Here is an 18322-nt window from a genome sequence, read left to right on the forward strand (position 1 = left end):
AATTAATCACATTACTAAATTTAACAAAAATTTCTTTTGTAAAAATTAATAAAAAACATTTTTTGTGCTTTGTTGGATGTCTTTTTAGACTGATGATAGAAACCCTGATATAGGGTCATTCAGTTGATACTACAGTCAACTAAGGTCTTTTTCCTCCATTATTCTGTTTTGTTTTCTTTAAGCAAGTTGGTTTTCCACTCCTTTTTTTTGGTTGATTGTACGTACCTTGTACACACCTTGTACACAAACATACCCCAGGGCAATTCTGTAACATTCCACTTGAATATGTAAAATGCTCTTCTGTATACTCAAGGCTCTCATTTAATTATGCTTCAAAAGTCTATTTTCCAAGGAAAATTGTCTTCTTAACTGAAATGAGTGCAAACATGGCGTTGTAGCACAGTGCTTACAGTAGAAGTCTACAAATGTGGAGATGGGAACAACCACCCTTTTGTGCCTAAATGTATTCTGTAGTCACTTTTAGGAAGAACATTGTAACTATACAACTGATGCTTTGTAGTCCGTTGAGCTTTGATAGGATTAGATAAAATATAAATATTAATAATACTGCTGCTGTGCGGCCTTTAGGTTAAACCATTGATCTACTGCAAGCGCTAACTCCAGTCTTTTCCATTTTCATGATAAAATGCAATTATGCTTATCATCTTACGGCCACTTCAGTTGGGTAAGAATAATGTTGCTGGTTTCATTCTTATACTGTATAAAAATTCAATTTCTCATCAAACCACTGCAACTAGAAATAAGGTCAGTGCTATCTTCTTATTCTGAACGGAGCAGGAACCATAATGTAATCTCTAACTGAAAGAAACATAATTTACTTTCTAAGTTCTAACTAACAGAGAATTACTTTTTTGCCTTCCAGTTGCAAAAAAAAAAAAAAAAAAAAACCCCACTGTAGAGCCCTTCAAATTCACATCCGTATATAGATGAAGATTTTTCATTTGAAACCACAAATGAGGTGGAAAGACAATCTAATGTCTGAGTGGAATTCCATTCACTGATGTTATTCATTTTGTTCACAAAGATCACCGAGTCAGTATTTCAATGTGTTTCCTTGGCTGTGTCTTTGAATGTACTGAAGAGGTAGGAAAATGAACATGTGCCTTTGCAAAAGAACTCTTGACTGTGGATGTGTTTCCCACTTCTAGCTCATTTAAGCACTTTTTGTTGCTCTTGTTTGTGTACTTTTGGTTCCTCTCTTTTGCTATTTATTTACCACTTCTAGAAAATGAAGTCTGCTTTTTTTAAGACCATATACATAGTTTCTGAAACGTGAGTCTTTTTCAAAATGATTTTATGGATGGCAGGCTGCATAAAAGGCATGGTGGGGCCCTGCATTAAAAAAATGTAGCCGAGACAATCCATGGGTTCAATGAGTAGATGTAGGCAGACAACAATTAATCCTATGCATCAGAGAAATGTCTAGGTACCTCTTACAAACTGAGGAATGGAAACATAGCCACTGCATAGTTTATGAGTGTAATCACTAGTTCTTTTGGGATGGATACTCATAAACATGTATACATGCAGCCAGCACCATACCAAGGGCCATGTGAGCGGTGTGGCCACAGAAGACACAAATATACAGGGGTGCAAAACTTTTGACCCAGCCCACCATTTCCTCTCATTAACAATGGTGTTGGGGTGCAGCACCAGATGGCTAGTTGCAAAGGGCAGAACTATAACTTGGTGCAGTTCTGCATACAGTGACAGCCTCTATACAGATAATTTCCCATATCCACTAATTTTCAGTGGCATTATCTGGATAGTTCTGATGAAAATTCTTACATACTGCTCTGGCACTGTAGTGCCAGGTTGGGGAAATGGTGGAATATGAGCCTTCCAACTGATTCAGCGAACACTCAGATAGCTGGCCTAACTTAGTGCCCCGAGGACGCATGCCATTTCTGAGGAAAAAAGAAAATCCCAGGAAATGGCTTGCATGGCAGTAACCTGGTGGTAATCTGGCCATGTGTGTCTGGGGGCTTTTTACCCGCTGCAGTAAAAAGGGCACTGGCACACGGGACAAATGGCCTCCACTGCTAGCACAGTGTCCTTTTTCCTGCAGCTTGGTAAAAGGACCCCTTAAACTGCAGTTATATGAATAGCAACTAAATATTGATGCTATCCATAGAACCAGCAGTGATCACCACTGTTCACACATATTTATGCAGATAGCAGTACTGAACATATAGAATAGATTTAAATGACTGCAGTGTTTGAATATTACCTGTTTGTTTTTACTAATATTTCATTTCAGTTTAGTATTCGATCTGCTTTTGCTCGCCGCCATCTTGGAGTTGGTGCATCGCTTGCCCTATTACTTTCTTGGGCCTATTCTATTAGGTGCCTACTTTCCTTTCTAGAATACTGGCATGAAACGCAGGAGAGGGAAACCAAAGTACACTCGCACAGGAGAAGAGAACAAAAGCACCAGGAGCCTTTAAGGTTGGGGGCGTTAACTCAAATTTTATTGCACAGACCCAATAAACTTTGACTTGATGCCCCCAACCTTGAAGACTCCTTGTGCTTTTGTTCTCTGCTAGAATACTAGCATAGCAGTGTCAATATGCACAGGGTACAACCACACACACCAGCCAAAGAGCTGGTGTAAATGCTTGTGCCTAGATTGCTAACTCAATAGAGTATTCCATAATTTGTGCAAATAATTGTGCACACCACCCCATGCCCTGTTCATGCATATGCCCACTGTCAAACTACACACCATCACATTCAGGCACCACTTTATAGAAGAGCAGGAGGAGTGGCCTAGTGGTTAGAGCACTGGTCTTGCAATCCAGCAGTGACCAGTTCAAATCCTACTGCTGCTCCTTGTGATCTTGGGCAAGTCACTTAACCCTCTATTGCCTTATGTACAAACTTAGATTGTGAGCCCTCCTGAGACAGAGAAATATCCAGAGTATCTGAATATACCTCACCTTGAGCTACCACTGAAAAAAGTGTGAGCAAAAATCTAAATAAAATATATGTGTATATGGTTATTTGTACACTTTCTTGGTGGCTAAATGTTGGCACCCTCTTTACAGAATTATTCCCTGTATGCATAGCTGCTGGTGGCAACTGCTTTTTATTTTTCTTCAATTTATTACCTATCCATATAGCAGCGGTGACTATACATATTATTTTAATCACTATTCTCAGGATTCTATATATCGCTCCTTAATTTCCACGTGGAAATCAAAGCGTATCCTATAACAGTGTGTGTAACTTAATTAGTGAACTACCTAATCAGTGCTGTCAATTGGATGGTAACAAGCAATTATCAGCACTAATTGGTGCAACTCACTAACTGTATAATGTAACGTTGTGCGCTTAAATTCTAAACCACATAGTTGAAAAGGGGTCATGGCCATGGGCAGGGTGTGGACATTTCTAAAATCTATGCGCTTTGATATAGAATACCCCCGCTCTGCGCCTAATTTAGGCATCGGGATTTACACCAAGTAAAACATGGCGTAAATGGCCGTGACTAAATTTGGTTGCATGGAGAGCGTAGAAATTTAAGCCTATTCTATAAAATATAGGTATTCTTAAACGAATACACTTAGGCATTTTTTTCCACATGGAATTTTCAGGTGCTATATATAGAATCTTACCCTATATGGCTCCTAGCCTGGAGTGGCTCTTTGCCTGTTAAATAGCTTAAAGCCAGCCAAGCACTAATATTCAGCATGAGATAGCTGGTTATCTGAGCTGAAAATTACCGCTCAGTGGCTAGCTTAGTCATCGGCTATGTTGTGTGACAGCCAGTTAGCACCATATTCATTGGCTGACTGTCTAAGTTTAGCGGCCAGATAGACCAACATAAATAGCAGGTCTATCGTTGGTTACTATAACTTAGTCAGTCAGCCAATGAATATTGGCTTAACTGCCTATATTTTAGTGGTCAAAAACCTTCCAGAAATTCAATGCCCATTGCCGGTTACGGCCTTGGCATTGAATTTACGGGTTTGCCGCTGACCGTGGGAGTTTACTCGGCTACCTCATGTTCTCAATATCAGTCGCAGTGGCTAGCATTTAAAGAAAGCTCATGATTCCAGGTCTGAATATTAAACTGCCTGTTTGTAGATCGAAGACCGCAGCTTCATATTTGAAAACTAGTCTGTTGCACTATGGAGTGTGCCATGAATTGTAATCTTCACAGTCCTCCATATAGTAATGCTATTTTTATTTGTACCAAAATAAATAAATAAATAAAATCTACAAACAATTTTATCTGAGCATTGAAATATCAGCTCAGGGCCTGGAGTGTGCTTAACATACTGGCCTCTTTCATGCTGGTACAGTTCTGTGGGTTAAAGAGAATTTGCTAAATCTATTTTTTTCACCTAGGGTCATCTCACCAGTAAAAGAAACAAGAAGGCAAAATTCCCTGAGGGAAGCAGGAAAATTAGTTTGAAAGAATATATAAATATTTCTCATGCTGACTACCAGCAGTTGGAATTTCCACATAAATGATTGACAGTTATGTACTTTAACCTCTGGCAAAGAACGTGGCTATGGAAATCCACAAGCTACTGAGGTATGAACCAGATGCATCAAATTCAGAATAACACATTTTAAGTTAAATAAGCACGGAGGGGATCAAAACATCTGAATACTAATAATGAGGTACTGGTTCCTTTGCTGTGCAATTCATTCTAAAGGCATACAGTCCATAATGAGATATATAATACAGGTTTCAGTGACTTGGAGAAGTTGCATCTATAGTGATGTCAAATGTTATACAAGTGCAATATTCTGTTTAGAACAAATAAAACCACAAATTGTTTACATAACTGTGCATAGTTTTCAAAAAGGTATATGATTCAAAAAGCATGCAAGATTTAATTGCTCAGGTATAAAATGAAATAGCAATCAGCAAAAAAGCACAAGGAGCCTTCAAGTTAGGGGCATATCAGCTTGACTTTATTAATCAGACACGGTCCGTGTTTCGGCTAAAAATGCCTGCGTCAGGGGTCTATAGATGTTATCAGGTTCCAAGGATATCAATTATCCACTATGAGAAAATGCTTGCTGTCTTGAAAAAGATAATTATACTTGGTTGAAAGATGCCAAATTGGCAATGTGGGAACCTGTATGATTTTCAAGCTAAAATATCACGCACTAAGCTGTGCTGCCATATACCATCAAACCACACAAAAGACTCTTTTGACTTTGTGCTTTTGGATTCTCTCTCCTTTGTGTTCATAACATGAAATATCCAAATAATCTAATATAATAAAACGCACTGTGAACGTTCTAATGAGGACAACGTTCTGAAAGGGTTCGTGGGGTTCGTGGGGTTCGTGGCGTTCGTGTTGTGAAGCCAGCAAGCCGTCTCTGCCCCGCCCTCGCGTCTAAACAAACAAATCCGGAAGCGAAGCGTCAGGGAAGGAGGCGGCGCTCCCGACGTCTACCCTCCTTCGCTGTGTCACAGCGAAGGGAAAGCTAGACGTCGGGAGCGCCGCCTCCTTCCCTGACGCTTCGCTGCACGAACCGCCACGGAGGTAAAGTTAAAAAGAAGAAGTTAAAGAGAGAAGGAAACAGTTTCTGGAAATGAGAGTGGAAACTAGATCTTTGGGGGCAACTTTTTTACTTGCTTACCCCTGCAAGTGTATTGTAAAATATTTAGGTATAAAATATGTATGTTTTGCACCAACTCAACTGAGAGAATTTATAAATTTGAAAAAGATTGTCAAATTATAGATCCAGTATAATTTAAAGAGAAATGGTGGAAGTTAAGCTATGCCTTTCCTGTTAATTATAATTGGACTTGATTCCCTGAATCAGTTTAGACTCCTCTCCCTTTCATCTGTTTTATTGTGGTCTAAGGTAGACATGGTGAAGTAATAATGTTTTCCTTCTTTTTTTTAGTTATATTAAAATTATATGTTTCAAAAAAAAAAAAAAAAAAAAAAAAAGAATAAAAAAAAGGGATGCATGGATGCGAAGGGGGGGGGGGGGGGAGAAGAGGGCGGCCCAGGCTGGGACATGGCAGAGAGAGTAGCATGGATGCGAGGGGGGGGGGTCATGGAAGGGCGAGAGGGGACTTGCTGGAAAAGGATGAATGGAGGCTGCAGGGGACAGAGGAGTATGGATGGGTATGGATTAGGAGGGCAGGGCACAGGGAGAGAGGGGAATTACTGGAAATGGATGAATGGAGGGGGCAGGGGACAGAGGAGTATGGATGGGCATGGATTGGGAGGGCAGGACTCAGGGAGAGAGGGAAATTGCTGGATAGGGAAAAATGGAGGGGCCAGGTGACAGATGAGCATGGATGGGCATGGATTGGAAGGGCAGGACTCAGGGAGAGGGGAATTGCTGGATAGGGATGAATGGAGGGGACAGATGGGCATGGATGGATATGGATTGCAGAGCAGGCCTCAGGCAGAGAGGGCAAATGCTGGATAGGGAAAAATGGAGGGGCCAGGTGACAGAGGAGCATGGATGGGCATGGATTGGAAGGGCAGGACTCAGGGAGAGGGGAATTGCTGGATAGGGATGAATGGAGGGGACAGATGGGCATGGATGGATATGGATTGCAGAGCAGGCCTCAGGCAGAGAGGGCAAATGCTGGATAGGGAAAAATGGAGGGGCCAGGTGACAGAGGAGCATGGATGGGCATGGATTGGAAGGGCAGGACTCAGGGAGAGGGGAATTGCTGGATAGGGATGAATGGAGGGGACAGATGGGCATGGATGGATATGGATTGCAGAGCAGGCCTCAGGCAGAGAGGGGAAATGCTGGATAGGGAAAAATGGAGGGGCCAGGTGACAGAGGAGCATGGATGGGCATGGATTGGAAGGGCAGGACTCAGGGAGAGGGGAATTGCTGCATAGGGATGAATGGAGGGGACAGATGGCCATGGATGGATATGGATTGCAGGGCAGGCCTCAGGCAGAGAGGGGAAATGCTGGATAGGGATGAATGGAGGGGGCAGGTGACAGACAAACATGGATGGCCATGGATTGGGAGGGCAGGGCTCAGGGACAGAGGGGAATTGCTGGAAAAGGATGAATGGAGGGGGCAGGGGACAGATGGCCATGGATTGGAAGGGCACGGCTCACACTCTCTCTCTCATATACAATGTCTTTCTGACTCTCACTCTCACACACTGTCTCACACAGTATCACATTCACTCTCTATGTGCCACACAGTCACTCACACACTCGCTTGGTGTCATACACTCACTCTCACAGAGAATCTGTGTCTCACACACACACTCTCTCTGTTGCCCAGACACACACACTCTCTCTCACACTGTGTCTCACATACACACACTCTCATTCTCACACACACTCTCTCACAAACACACTCACACCCAGACTCACTCTCTCTCTCACACACTCACACTTTCACTCTGACTCTCAAACAGTCACTCTCACATACTCTCCCAAACATACACACTCCAAGGAAAACCTTGCTAGCGCCCGTTTCATTTGTGTCAGAAACGGGCCTTTTTTACTAGTTTTAAATAATTTACATGTCATGAAAATGCCTTTGGAATTTTCCATAAAATGGTTTTTGACCTTCTTTGAAATGAATCAAAAATGAATTTTCCACATGCGGGGGCTAACTTTATAAAGTTTTTTCTGCCTGTAAGACCTTCTTCACATGTGGATAAGACCTTTAATGAAATTGTGAGACCCTATACATGTGTATATATATGCTGTGTGTCGGCAATCCCAAGGGTGTATTTTGGGCAGAGCAGGGGCAAAGTTGTGATGTACACATATATTTTATAAAATACTTGAATGCTTGCATAGAGTACACACACACTTTCACATCAATTTTGGAGGGGTGTGTGTGTGTTTACTTTTGCATGTACCTAGGCTGCTTCTGGGTGCTTGTTTTATAAAAGCATAAAGTAGGTGTTTTCTTCCTTTCACAGAAGTGTCCTGTTATAAAATCAAGCCCTTTGAATTCACTTTTTCAAAGCACTGAAATATGAAATATAATTTGACTGAATTGCTTCATAGTGCTTATGGGTTTAATTTGCTAAAGGGTAATTGCATAACAGGATGTCAAATTTATGTGTTGAATATTCAGATATTCAGAATGGTGCCTGGTTAACTCGGTGCATAAAAGGGTGGGTAAAAAAGCCCCCAACACACATAGCCATGCGTAAAAGAACTCTTACCTCATGACCATGCAGCAGGGAGCCCTTACTGCGATAAGGGCTCCTGCGCTAACCTAGCGGTAACCGGGCAGCATGCAGCAATGCCTGATTACTACTACTACTACTTATCATTTCTAAAGCACTACTAGATGTACGTAGCGCTGTACACTTGAACATGAAGAGACAGTCCCTGCTCCACAGAGCTTACAATCTAATTAGGACAGACAGAACAAACAAGAGATAAGGGAATATTAAAGTGAGGATGATAAAATAAGGATTACTGCCGGATTATCGCCGTGCAAGCCATTTCTGGGGGCATTGGGCTTACTGCCGCTTTGTAAAAGGGTCCCAAAATTAGGACAGCCTTTTTGCTGCCTTAACTTTATGTGCTAGTTTTGTCTGGGATGGAATATGTACTAAACTAGCTGTTAAGCCCGTTAAAATGGGCGAGTATTGGTATGTTTTTTTTGCAAGGCCCCCTCCCCCTCCCCTTGCAGCTGCAAGGCCCCATGCCCTCCCTCCTTCCCTGCCAGCTCCAAGGCCCCCCTCTGTCCCTCCCTCCCAGCTCCAAGGCCCCCTGCCCTCCCTCCCAGCTCCAAGGCCCCATTCCCTCCCAGCTGTAAGGGCCCCCCTCCCAGCTCCAAGGCACCATGCCCTCACTCCCAGTTCCAAGGCCCCATTCCCTCCCAGCTGCAAGGGCCCCCCTCTGTCCCTCCCTCCCTCCCTCCCAGCCAGCTCGAAGGCCCCTTCTGTCCATCCCTCCCAGCTCCAAGGCCCCCCTCCTTCTGACCTCCCATGTCCAGCATCCTCCCTCCTTCCCTGCCAGCTCCAAGGCCCTCTGTCCCTCCCTCCCAGCTCCAAGGCCCACTCCCCTCCCAGCTCCAAGGCCCCCCACATTCCCTCCCAGCTCCTAGGCCCCCCTCCTTCTGAGACCTTCCTGCCCTCCCCTCCCTCCCCCTGGAGTCGCCACCGCCCTTCCCTCCCCGGAGTCGCCGCAGCCGCCCCCTTCCACCTGGGCCGGGCCCTTTCTTCGCTATTGAACTTACAGCGCAGAAACCGCAGCAGGCAGATCAGCTCCCGTCGGCCTTCCTTCCCTGCCTGTGTCCCGCCCTCGTGTGACATAACGTCGGCGAGGGTGGAACAAAGGCAAGGAAGGAAGGCCGACGGGAGCTGATCTGCATGCTGCGGTTTCGGTCATGTAAGTTCAGTGGAGAAGAGAGGGCCCGGCCCAGGTGGAGGGGGGGGGGGGGGGCGGCGACTCCGGGGGTGGGGGAGCGGTAGCAACTTTGGCGGTTCCCTCCCTCCCCTTCCGCGCAGTTTCCCTCTCTGTTCCATCATCATGTCTTGACATGGGGGCAGGACAGAGAGGGAAGTCTCTACTGCGGATTTGCAAGTGAGTTGGTCACTTGCCATTTATATGTTTGATAGAACTGCAACACACCATTTTGTTAGTTATAGGAACAATGATCACTGCTAACTGGGTAAGTTGTGGTTCCTTTCAAACTCCGCCACCAGATCATCCCTAACCTGACTGGTTATGGAATGGCCAGTTAGTGGTGATATTTAGGAGCACTGCCTGGTTAAGTGCCACTGAATATTGGCAGCCGGGCAGCTCCATGGGGTTTAACCAGGCAGGAGACTCTATAAACCACTTTGAATACTGGGCCTGACATATTTATTATGAAATTCAAAGAAATGGGTGTTTTGTGGGCATTCCGAAATTTACATGGTTACTTATAAAATATAACAAATAATTAATGTCCCAAACATCTATGTAAAGAGCAGGATTTTTCAACGCACCATCTGGTGCATGGGGATAATCAGATTAACTGCCTCTCACAACCATACGAACAATCTTGTTCTCTCGCTACAGGCGAAATGGTGTGGTGCAAATCCTCATATAATCCCCTTACTTCTTTTATCTGTATTCTTACATCTTTTATGTCCCAAAACTGTGCAAAATTGCAAGAATAAATAAATACATTGCTTCTAAACATTCACTTATCTTTAAAAGGCAGCAATTTAACAATAACAGGGAACCCCCGCCGACATGGCCAAGTTTCGCATAGTGCTTTATCAAGGAAGAGGCTCTCTGCAACATAAACCATATAAAAGTTAATATTCATACTTGCAAAAACAAACATAAACAACTAAAGTTACAATAGCATCATTACCATTTCATCCTGCGTACACTCCTGTATATCAAAAAATGGCCGCGGCGTTTCTACGTGAACCTTACATTTAAATGAGCTACAGCTGATCAGAGAAAAAGCACTACAATTGGATACTCACTCTAAACAAAACAACCAATGAAACTGCAGCAAATACGATTACATCATCGACCTCCAATCTATTTCCGAATTAAGCCCGTCAGGAGCTAGAGTTTTTAATTTAAATATCCATTTCTGCTCCCTATAGTTTAAAAGTTGAGCAGTGTTACCACCCTCCCACCCCATACCGACATGATCAATTATTCTCCATCTAAGATCAGAAAGTGAATGCCCTTTATCCAACCAATGTTGTACCAAAGGCGCTGAAAAGATGAGGTTTTTTTATACGGGATTTATGTTCATTCAAAAATGAATGAACATAAATCCCATATAAAAAAACCTGAAAACCCCAGGTCCCTAAAGTACTGAAGTCTTGGAAGTATTTGCAGGCTGAAAATCCTTGGGGTAAGAAGAAGTCCCTAAAGTATTGACCTTACTAGTGAAGCTGTTGCAGGGGGAATCCCTTGGGTGTGAGAAGTCCCTAAAATAGGGAGCTCATTATGAGGGTGAAGAGAATAGAAGTGTAACTGCTGCTTGGTGACTGAACTGTGAAGATGAACTGAAAGAACTGTTTGTCTTGGGAATTGAATTACTGTTTATTGTGCCCTGGATAAAGAGCCCAGACTGGAGCCTGTAAGCCTGTATTGAATCCTGGTATGTGCTATGCTGCTGTTGGAACTATGTACTAGAAACCTGCATGGAATAAAAGTCCTTAAGATTGAAGTTACTGGTGGATATCTATTTCTTCATTGTACCGGGAGCCTGTGGCTGGAGGAGATTGTTCTATCCTTGGCTGCACAAGAGAGGTAACTGGTTACAATACACATGCTAGAAGACTAAACAATAAGATGGAAGAGTTAGAATATATAGCACTAAATAAAAAGGTAGATATAATTGGCATCTCTGAGACCTTGTGGAAGGAAGATAACGATTGGGACACTGTCACAAGAAAGTACAATTTATATCATAGTGATAGGGTGAATCTAATTGGTGGAGGGGTAGTGCTATATGTTAAAGATGACCTTTAATCAAATAGACTAAGATGGCAATTCTGTAAATTGTTGTCTCATTTTAGATGCCACATAGGGGCACGCATAACACCACTTCTATAATGCCAACCCCTTAATTCTATAAAAGTTGCCAAAAATTGCATATGTAAATTAGTAAAAGACCCCCTAAGTTACACAATAATAATGAGGGATTTCAATTACATTGGATCACAAAACTAATGTTAGTGTAGAAAGAAAACACCAAAACAAACCACAAACTTTTCTACAACTGCTAAAGAAGAGAGCGACAGGTGAACAACATGCAACCCCCCCAAAAAAGAACCCAATAATTATTATAATAATAAAGCATTAGAAAAATAAGAGGTATGGGAATCCTCAGCATTCACAACCCTTAATTTTCAAACAGCAGGAATTCATAGAACAAATCAATCATTGGGCTTCCCAACCTCACAATAATCAACCAAGCAAGTTCAGTGAAGAAAAACCTTCAATGGATAAAAGAAAAAGCTCCACTCACAAAGTCCAAATATTTGTCACCATGGTGGGAGCTAAGGAAAGTCTTGTCTGGTCAATCTGCTACATGTTTTTGAAAGCATGAATAAACTAGTGGATACATTTGAAGAAGTTTATATGGTATATACAGATTTTCAGAAAGTTATTGAAAAAGTCCCTCATGAAAAACTCCTGAGAAAATGAAAAAAGTAATCTGAGAAGGCAATGTCCTGGTATGGACTGGGATCCGGTTAAAAGATTAAAAACAAAACAAAACAGAGAATTGGATTAAGTGGCCAGTTTTCTCAATGGAGGAAAATGAATAGTGGAGCATCACAGGGATTTGTACTGGGACCAGTAATTTTCAACATATTTATAAATTTATTTATTTATTTATGATCTGGAAATGGGAACACAGAGTGAGGTGATCACATTTGCAGATGTCAAAAATGTTCCAAGTTGTTAAATTGCATAGAAACAGAGAAAAATGAAGTCCGATAAAGACTCATATGGCCTATCCAGTCTGCTCATCCATATCATCTACTATCCCTTCCTTTCTCTTAGAGATCCTGTTTACTTGTCCTAAGCTTGCTTGAGCTTTCTTGAACATGCAGATAATGAGAAATTGTAGGAGGACCCTGGAAGACTAGAAGACTGGGCACTAATCACCCCAATAAGTATTTTAGCCAGCCCATCTGCCTATGCAACAGCCTGATCCCACAAGTTACCATCACTCTATTCTCAAGGTTTTACTAGATACCGATTTATCATTTTGACCACAACTTGGACAAGTAGTTAGTCGTTCTTTCTACAAACTCTGCCTCATCAGATCTATTCAGTCACTGCTTTACCCATCAGCAATGAATATTCTCGTTCACTCATTAGTGTAATTAGACTACTCGATTACTGTAATTTGCTATTCAAAGGGATCCGGGTGAAAGACCGTCAACTTCAACTAGTGCAAAATATAGCAATATACAGTGCACTCCATTTAAGTGCACATCGGATAAGCGCATGCTCTGTTTAACTGCGTGCCGTACTTCGGTCCGGTTTCTGGTGCCATCAATTTCTATGGGGACAAACTTCAGTTTAGCGCACCACTGATAAGTGCTAGATTCGCTCTAATGCATGGTTTAAGATCGCTCATCTGCAGGAAAGACTCTGCATAAGCGCACGCACGGAATATGGAAGCCGATTGGCGCGTGACAAAGGGGCGGTAAATTTGAAATCTCGTTGGTTAAATGCCACAGGCAGAAGAAGCAAAAGAATATTGTTAGAGTGTACACTGGAGTCGTCGTCGCGCAACTGTAAGACTTTAACACTGCCTGAACGAATAGAAGTTCTTAAAAAATTAGAAAACAAACAAAGTCAAGCATCTATTGCTAAAGAATATGGTGTCAATCCCAGTCAAATTTCATATGTCTTGAAGCAGAAAGACCAGCTTCTGGAAGACTGGCAAAACAATATAAATCCACACTAGAAACGTAAACGGGCAGGAAAAGCTGAGAATGTATAAGATGCTCTCCTTCGGTTGTTTTCTCAAGTCAGGAGCAGACAGTTTCCTGTCAGTGGTCCACTGCTTATGGAGAAAGCTAATCAGCTAGCTGAAAGTCTTGGACTAACTGAATTCAAAGCCGCTGTTGGATGGTTGGAAAGATGGAAGGAGAGGAACAACATAAAATCCAAGAGATAGCATAGTGAAAAACAAGATGCTGATGACTTTGGTGCTGAAAATTGGGTTGTTTGAGTTCTTCCTACTATCTTGAACGAGTTTGCATCTCGTGACATTTTCAATGCTGACTAAAACGGTCTCTACTGGTGAGTGATTCCTGATGGGACACTTGCATTCAAACAAGTCGAAACTACTGGAAGTAAAATGTCGAAGGACCGACTGACGATCCCCTCCTTTGCTGCAATATGGATGGGAGTGAGAAGTTGGAACCACTCATCATTGGAAAGAGCAAACAGCCCCATTCTTCAAGAATATTAAGCGACTTCCTGTGTCATACGAGGCTAATGTAAATTCATGGATGACGGGGGAAATTTGGAAGCAGTGGCTAAAGAAGTTAGACACTAGAATGCGGGCACAAAAGCGTCAGATTTTGTTGCTTTGTGATAATTGTGCTGCACACAGTGATGATGTCAGGCTGTCTAACGTCAAGGTGGTCTTCCTGCCACCAAACACTACTGTTAAAATTGTCCATAGTACCTGAAGATTGGAGGGTGGCCAATGTAACACTGATTTTTAAAAAGCATTCCAGGGATGATAAGGGAAATTACAGACCGGTAAGCCTGATTTCAGTGCTGGGCAAAATAGTGGAACCTATTATAAACAATAAAATTACAGAACATGTAGACAAAGATGGTTTAATGGGACAAAGTCAGCATGGGTTTTGAAAAGGGAAGTCCTGCCTCATCAATTTGCTTCATTTCTTTGAAGGCCTGAATAAACATCTGGATAAAGGTGAGCCGGTTAATGTAGTTTATCTAGATTTTCATTAAGTTTTTGACAAAGTTCCTTACGAGAGACTCCTGAGAAAATTAAACAGACATGGGATAGGAGGCAATGTTCTGGTGTGGATTAGGAATTGATTACTGGACAGAAATCAGAAGGTAAGGTTAAATGATCATTTCTGTCAATGAAGGAGTGCGAACGGTGGAGTGCTGCAGGGAACAGTACTGGGACCGGTGCTATTTAACATATTTATAAATGATATGAAAATTGGAATAAAGTGTGAGGTGCTTAAATTTGCAAATTATACAAAACTATTCAAGTTTGTTAAAACATGTGCAGACTGTGAAATATTGCAGGAAGACATTAGGCAATTGGAAGACTGGGCATCCAAATGGTAGATAAAATTTAATGTGCACAAATACAAGGTGATACATATTGGAAAGAATAATTTGAGAATCACAGTTACCTGATGCTCAGCAACCAGGGAAAAGAGCTAGGTGGTGGTGTAAATAATACGCTGAAATCTGCTCAGTGTGCGGTGCCTGTCAAAAATGCAAACAGGATGCTAAGAATTATTAGGAAAGGGATGGTGAATAACATAAAAAATACTATAATACCTCTGTATCGTTCCATGGTGTGACCTCAGCTTCAGTGCTGTGTTCAGTTCTGGTCACCATATCTCAAAAAAAAATAGTGGAATTAGAAAAGATTCAAAGAGCGACCAAAATGATTAAGGAAGAGGTACTCCTCTCACATGCAGAAAGGCTAAAGAGGTTAGGGCTCTTCAGTTTGCAAAAGAGACAGATGAGGGGAGATATGATTGAGGTCTACAAAATCCTGAGTGGTGTAGAACAAGTAGACGTAAATCAATTTTTTATTTGTTTCAAAACTACAATGACTAGGGGACACTCAGGGAAGTTACATGGAAATACTTTTAAAACAAATAGGTGAACATATTTTTTCACTCAATGAATAGCTAAGCTCTGGAACTCTTTGTCAGAGGATGTAGTAACAGTGGTTAGCGTATCCTGGTTTAAAAAAGGTTTGGACAAGTTCCTGGAGGAAAAATCCATAGTGTGCTATTGAGACAGACATGGGGGAGCAACTGCTTGCCTTGGGATTGTTAGCATGGAGTGTTGCCACAATTTTGGTTTTTGCCAGGTACTTGTGACCTGGCTTGGCCACTGTTGGAAACAGGATACTGGGCTAGATGGACCATTGGTCTGACCCAGGATCCAGCTTATTTTCGAAAGAGAAAAACGCCTATAGTGCGACCCAAATCGGTATAATCGAAAGCCGATTTTGGGTGTTTCCAACTGCACTCTGTCGTGGAAACGAATAAAGTTTATGGGGGCGTGTCGGAGTTGTGGTGTAGGCGGAACTGGGGTGTGGTTATCAGCCGAGGAGAGATGGGCGTCTTTAGCTGATAATCGAAAAAAAAAGGCGTTTTTACCGCAATTTTGGGACACTTTTTTTTGGACCCTTTTTTTTCACGAACAAGTCCCAAAAAACAAGTGCCCAGATGACCACTGGAGGGAATCGGGGATGACCTCCTCGGACTCCCCCAGTGGTCACTAACCCCCTCCCACCAAAAAACCCCCACTTTACAAACTTTTTTCCAGCCTCTATGCCAGCCTCAAATGCCGTACCCACCTCCATGACAGCAGAATGTATTCGATCCTCTCACAGCCTTTCCCTGGGTCAGATGTGGCTCTCAGGTGCACTACAGGGTCACATCAGCATTGCATTGTGGTGGGTGTAGGGTATTGGGCTCCGTGATTTCATTAGCTTGTGTTACAGTCTCACGATGTTGGTAGTTGGTAGGCTCTTCTCCCATGGTGCTTTTCCCCCTGCCTACTGGGTCAGAGTGTGCCCTGTTGTGTTTCCTGTTGTAGTCCATGCGGTAGTGGCCATTTTTGTAAGCCAGTTTTAATTCCCTGTGTTAGCCACGTTAGACAACTTAGTTCTTCCCTTGAATGTGGCTGAAAGAGGGCATTGTACAGCATTTTGCCAGCTCTGACCTACTGCTCATCTCAGTACCAGAGAGACTCGTTGCCAGTGGGGCACAACCTCTGATCTGCAGTTAACTGTGAGTAAAGGCAGTTATTCCAATAAAGGACGTTTTCAGAGAGATTAGTCTTCAGGTGTCAACTGGTGTGCCAATGTTATATAGCAGCAACCAGTCCTAGAGGCCTGCGTGTATGCAGGTCCCTGGAGCACTTTTAGTGGGTACCGCAGTGCACTTCAGCCAGGTGGACCCAGGCCCATCCCCTCCCCCCCACCTGTAACACTTGTGGTGGTAAATGGGAGGCCTCCAAAACCCACTGTACCCACATGTAGGTGCCCCCTTCACCCCTAAGAGCTATGGTAGTGTTGTACATTTGCGGGTAGTGGGTTTTGGTAAGGGAGCTATGCATGTGGGAGCTTTTTCTGAAGTCCACCGCTCTGACTTAGGGTGCCCAGTTGGTGTCTTGGCATATCAGGGGGGCCAGTGTACTACCAATCCTGGCCCCTCCCACGACCAAATGGCTCGGATTAGGACTTTTTGAGCTGGGCGTTTTTAGTTTCCATTATCGCTAAAAAAACAAATGCCCAGCTCAAAACGTCCATTTTTTCGAAAAATCGGTTCGGCCCGCCCCTTCATGGACCCATTCTCGGAGATAAACGCCCATAGAGATAGGCGTTTCTGTTTGATTATGCCCCTCTATGTCTACTCTTATGTTCCCTCGCATGTAAGTAAATTGTGACTGCACCCATTTTCCCCTCAAACTTCTCTGATCATGTCTGCTCAATAAATAAAAACATACATGCATTGTGTGCACTTTTAGGCATCATCTACTTATATAAAAGGTCTTTTACATGTATAAATGAATGAATGTTTTACATGCAAAAACATTTTAAAAATTATTTCCAACACCTCCTGGTAGGTATTCAGATTTTAATCTGGAGTGGGTAGGGTGATGTCAAGAAGTTTGGAATTCACTAGATTATAATAAAAGAGTTAACTTCAGTTGTTCCCTCTTCAGTTGAAAATTTGATTAGTTATAATATTTTGAGGAAAATAATGATTGTGTTCTTGTGTGGTATCTATGTTTTTAAATGCTAAGTTGGATGTGCTGACATTGCTATTCTTATTATGCTAAATTAAGTTTGAATTTTATTTTGTATCAGAGGCGTCCTCACTGCAGAAAGTCTTGAACCTTGTCATCAATCCCTATAATGCGGTGCAACAGCTCTAGTTCTGTCTTACAGTCCATTGAGTCTGAGGTTCCTCAAGGGAAGTATACAACTGGTTAATATGGTGATATACATTTGTTTTATTACCTGTGATGATCATTAACAATCATGTCAATTGTGTGCATCTTTTATTTTACAGGTGGTGCAATTAGGTATTTCTTCATTGTCTTTGCTTTGTTCCATCACAGTGAGCTTTATTCTGCCAGTCAGTAATAATACTTCTGGCTAGAACTCTTTCCTGTTGATAGAAGCATCTGGTTCTGAATGGCAAGGCACTTATTAAGATGAAAAACAAACTTATTTTTGCAAATATTGTCGGCCCTTAAGCTATGAATTGCATAACTTTTAGACTATGGCAATATACAAAAGCTAATTAATGTCTAGGGGCAACTTGATACATTCCAAGGACAAAGTCACATTTTTTTATGTTTAATGAGTAAACAACCAGAGGCACAGACATTTGTTTTGATTAAATGCTGCTTTCCTCTAGACTGGTTCTAGGATACAGGTCTATTTACATTTCTCATATTTTGGAGTCTGCTGCATTTACTGATTTGCTCACTGCCCAGCAAAACCAGCTAAATCTTATTAAGCATATTAAGCTTGATGGATTATTTGATCTCAATTCTAGTGTAAGGTATAGTGAGTACTATGTGTTTGAAGTTTGTGTTAGGTACCCAGCCAATGCTAAATTATATTCTAAATCCTTTGTTCA

Source organism: Microcaecilia unicolor, chromosome 2, assembly GCF_901765095.1.
Source record: "Microcaecilia unicolor chromosome 2, aMicUni1.1, whole genome shotgun sequence".
Lineage (NCBI taxonomy): Eukaryota > Metazoa > Chordata > Amphibia > Gymnophiona > Siphonopidae > Microcaecilia > Microcaecilia unicolor.